The sequence below is a fragment of the Oryzias melastigma genome, linkage group LG16 (genome assembly GCF_002922805.2).
Source record: "Oryzias melastigma strain HK-1 linkage group LG16, ASM292280v2, whole genome shotgun sequence".
Taxonomy (NCBI): Eukaryota; Metazoa; Chordata; class Actinopteri; order Beloniformes; family Adrianichthyidae; genus Oryzias; species Oryzias melastigma.
In genome coordinates, this window is record NC_050527.1 from 26,761,362 (window position 1) to 26,766,436 (window position 5,075).

Consider the following 5,075-nt stretch of genomic DNA (forward strand, 5'->3'; position numbering starts at 1 on the left):
TTTATCTTCTAGGTCGTGAGGTTTGATGTTCAAACCGACTGGAGGCTGAGGTCGTGGTTCTGTCAGGAAAAGATTCCCAGGAGGCGGGTTTAACACCTGGCAGACGTAGATGGGAACCAGTGAAGGGCGGAGCCTCAGCTCGACCAACCACTCTAAAGGTGAGGCTCCTTAATTACCCATCAGCCCTTGTGTTCCTAAAGAAGAGCAGGAGGTGTTGGGGATCCACCTCCGTCTGAACCCTGATGAGAAACAGACGAATGACGACTAGATGAAAAATGAAGACGAGTCTTTTATTGTGAAGGAGATCTTTGATCTTTCTCGGCTCAAACGGCAGATCCACGTTTGATCCGGTCGGGTCTTAATTAATTTAATTTTTGATGGAATCTTCTTCACTTTCTTACACTGACTGCACATGAATGTCAAAGTTCTTATTTATTTGTGCAGAAACCAACGGTAGAAATCTTCTGTTGTTTCTAGTCAACAGTTTGTGAAGAAATGATACAAAGAATTTAAAAGTCAATGACAAAGATCGCCGTCTGACTAAAGACTAAATGTAATCAGCTTCTCTCTGAGGCGCCGAGGTCTCAAATGAACATGTGTTTAAGACCTTTTCTGTCGGAGCTCCGAAGCTTGAGAACGTTTTCCCGCCAAATGCTGGAAAAGCTTCATGAAGGATTTAACTCGAGACTCATTTCTATAGTCAAGCATTTGGTCCAACGTGAGATTTAGCTTTTTACCTTTAAGGGTTTTATATGCTTTATTCACTTATTTATTAAACATTTTTTTACTTTTTAAACTTTTAAAGCACTTTGTTCAGTTTTAAATTGTGTTAAAGTTCCTAATAAATTAGGAGATGATGATTATTACATATAAAGTATCTAAAAATTCTCTTTTTTGGTTATAAAAATACTCAACTTGAGGTTTCCTTCTTTAGCAGATGAAGAAAACATTTTCTTTGTCTTGAATCTTCCTGACATCGTCCACAAGTTCTCAGTTTTATTAGTTTTTACCTCCAACTCGTCTCAAAAAGAACCAGAATGATCCCCAATGTCAGAAAGTTTGATTTTATTGGACTGCAGAAAGAGAAACTTCAGAGAAGGTTCTGCTGATGGATCCAAATAACAATGACAGTAAATATTTAGAGGTTCTTCTGTGATCCACATGTTTGTAGTTCATGAACATATTCCAGCTGCAGAACAGTTCAGTCCTGCTGCTGTGAACACGTCTACATGTTTGAGAACAGAGGCGTGAAAACACAAAAGAGAAAACATCGATTTTGTTGGGTCAAGTGGTGGTCCTGATCTTCTGAACTTTTTCAAAACATACAACAGTTAAAGTTAAAGTTCATCTGACCCAACCCCTGGGGGAGCGGTGAGCTGCAGACACATTTCATGACAATGACGAACTACGAGAATTAGGGCCAGTTTATAAGCCAAACAAAATTAGATAAATCTTTTTAATTATACATTTTAAGTCGTAAATGTATAAGAAAGAAGATCATATTTGTTCAATTACAAGGAAAAAAAGATTTTAAAAGTCATAGGTTAGATTTGGCTTTTTTCTCGTAAATGTATGTATTTTAAAGTTGTAAATTTAGGAGAAAAAAACATCAAATTGTCAAATTTAAGAGGAAAAAGTCATAAATTAGAGAGGAAAATGTAATACACTTAAGAGAAAAAAATTATAAATTTAAGAGGAAAAATTGATACATTTAGGAGAAAAAAATCACAGATGGAGAGAAAAAGTCTTATATTTATGAGAGAAAAGTCATAAATGTAAAAGAAAAGATAGATTTAAGAGAGTCATTAATTTAGGAGATAAAAAGGAACACATTTAGGAGAAGTGAAGTCATAAATTTAAGAGGAAAAAGTAAAACATTTAGGAGAAAAGTCATAAAATTATGAGAAAAAAATGCATAAATTTAGGAGAAAAATATCCCAAATTTAAGAGGAAAAAGTCATAAATTTAGAAAATAAATTCATAAATGAATCAGAAAAAGAACCTGTGTTGTCTTTATCAGGTGAAACACGAGGAGCATCTTGTGAAGCTTTTATTTCTGGATTGGTTTAAGAAACGAAGAAATTCTGAACATTTTTGGCGACTCGAAACCAAATCGTACCTAGTCACTTCCCAGAGTTCGGTGTTGATAATGTGGAGTTTCTGAGCTGGAAACACCACAAACTTCCCAACGTCTTACTATTAATAAACCGTTTGGAAGCTGTGTTAACCTTCATCTGCAGTCAGAACCCCAGCAGAACCGGGCCTCTCTCTCCCCGCGGCGTCCTTCTCTCGTTCTCCATCCGACTCCTCCACAGCGCTACCTTCATCTGGACCGGACTCTGCAGTCAGAACCGGGCCTCTCTCTCCCCGCGGCGTCCTTCTCTCGTTCTCCATCCGACTCCTCCACAGCGCTGAGCTCCTTCCCAACTTTCTTGCGACTTTGAAACCTTCTTTGTGCCACTTCGGAGCCAGAATCCTCCTGGTCACGGATCCCTTCATCCGATCCATCTCAAGAACTGATCGGGTTCTGGCACCCTCTCCCCCCTCCCTGAAATCTCCGTCCCCAATTCTCCCGGCTTAGGTTTCCAGCCTGAACTTCTCTCGTTTGTATTTATTTAACTCCTGACCACGTTTGCCTACTTCAGATTGACCTCTTTGATTCCCGCCTTTGTGCCTCAGCCCGGATTACCAGGCTGAGTGACGGGCCGCCTTTTCTGCGCCGCTCGAGCCTGAAACCGTCCCCACTTCGGCCTGAGCCCGTCTATATGACTTATGGAGTTTGGGCCCCTCACTGCCAATCCCACTTAGAGTGCAGTTTTCTGATAAACAAAAGCACATTCAGGCTTTAGCTTCTCATTTCACACTATGTGCTTTGGCTGGAGGCAGTGCTTTCCTGGAGCCCCTGGCCTACAGTCCAAAGAATGGCTCCAGTTGGCTTTGCCTTAAAAAACGGCGAGGGGGGGGGCACCACATGTGGAGGATTAGGCTCCATCTTTCATCCTCCACGCTCTCTGCTCGCCCTCTGCGACTGGAGCCATCGCTGCTGCCCCGTGGACACGTGCCGCCTCCACCTGAACCCCCGTGACGAACGGGACGTCGACGTTGGGTTTGGGCCTCACGGGGCGCCGTAGGAGCAGATCTTATGGAGCCTTTTCACCAGACGTCACACAGCAAGAGTCTCTGGAACCTTGTTTAAAGCAGTAAATAGTAAAAGGTAACCTAACAAAAATTTGAACAATATTTTTATCTTATATTTGTTTTCCTCTCTTAGATTGTTCACAAATCAAAGTACAAATGTCAGTAATCCTGCAGTCAGAACAGCAGCTGATCCTCAAAATCCTCTGGATGATATTAAACCAGTCCTGGATTATTTCTCTGACAAATCAGTTAAAGTTAGACGAAGGTTACAAGAACTTCACTGAATGCTGCTGGTTTGATTATGAAGCTAATTATGGTTTTAGTCTTTTAATTTGTGCTAATGCTAACGCTAGCATTAGCATTAGCATTGGCTATGAGACGTGGAGCTGCAGAAGATCTTTTCTCACCAGTTTAAGGCTCACATAATCCTGTAAACAGATCAAAAGTCAGACAATACCAGCGTGTCTGACGTTAAAGTCAAACTTATTCCTGTTGGAATGTTTTCTACTGCGGTCAGTGAGCTGCTGTTAGCTCAGCCGTGGTTCTAACGTCACTCCTCTTTGTTTTTGTTCATAACTGTGTCTGATCTGCAGGAAAATAAAGGGAAAAATGAACAAATTAATTGCCAAAAATAGGAAAGTGTCTATTTCCACGTAATGTTAGAAGATTATTTATTTTTTTCTTGGCTGCTCTTATTTTGAAAGCTGAAACTACGTGTCTCCATAGCTGCTCAGAACATTTTCACTGAACCAAATCATTCCTGTTCCTTCAATTAATTATGTCCTAAATATCCTGTAGAACAACAAGAACATTTATCCTGGGAAGTGATTCATATCCGTGCAGACATGCAGCGATGTGTCTTTGAAGGTATTAAATGTGGACAACATGAATTTCTATCAGTTTTTGTGCTGATCGCACTTAAAGTACGTGGAAATAACATCAACCAAAATAGAATAAAATCTGCTCAAATGAAAGGTCAATATTTTCATTAAAACCTCAAATATTGAAGGATTATTTAAATTTGTATTTAGATTTGTAAATGATCTAAGACAGGAAATGAAAATAGTTCAGCAGGACATTCAGAAAATAAATATTGTACATTTTTCTGTTGAAATTGGTAAAGTTTCCTTCTATTATTGTGTTAAACAGAGTTCAGTTCTTTGGTTTTCTGCTCTAAATCCACTAACCAAATGTTACGTATCACGCTCACGACCCTGACGCCATTGTGTCTGCCGTCACGTGAAAATGGTTTATTAGTCATGTGAGAGACTATAGTGACTTTAGCTTTAATGTCTTTACAACATTTTTAACCAAATGTGATTCAGGTCTTCATTTAAAACTCTTAAAAATGAATTGTAACGTTGTTGTGGCATAAATGAGTATTCATGATTGATATCATTAATCGTTTTTTTTATTTAGGATTATAGAATTCTCTTTTTTAACTAATTAAGACTTTACATTATTGGTTTTATTCCCTCAGTAGTTAATTTTTCTTCATTTTAATTTCTCTGTTAATAAAAAAAACAGGCGTATCAAAGAACAGCTCGGGTCCTGAAATCACAGAGCTAGCACTTAGCATCAAATGAGTTAGCATAAAATAAAATAAATATTGGACATTTTTCTGTTGAAATTGATGAAGTCACCTTTTATAATTTATGTAAAACTGCGTCCTGTCAGTTTAATGCTTTTATTCACTTTTTCGGCCGTTTTGTCCGACGTCACAGAGAAAGGTTCTATTGTTGCCGTCGGACGGATGTCGTCTCCTCCAAACACCAACTAAACCTAACAGGAACACCTCGCCGTGCATACAGCGCTTCAGTCGCCCACAAATGTATTCCACACCTCACATGCACTTAACCTGCGAGCGCGGCGGCAGGCAGGCGCACTTATGAGGAGCGCCGCCTCATCAGAAACGTGGAGGCTCACATCTGAGGGGG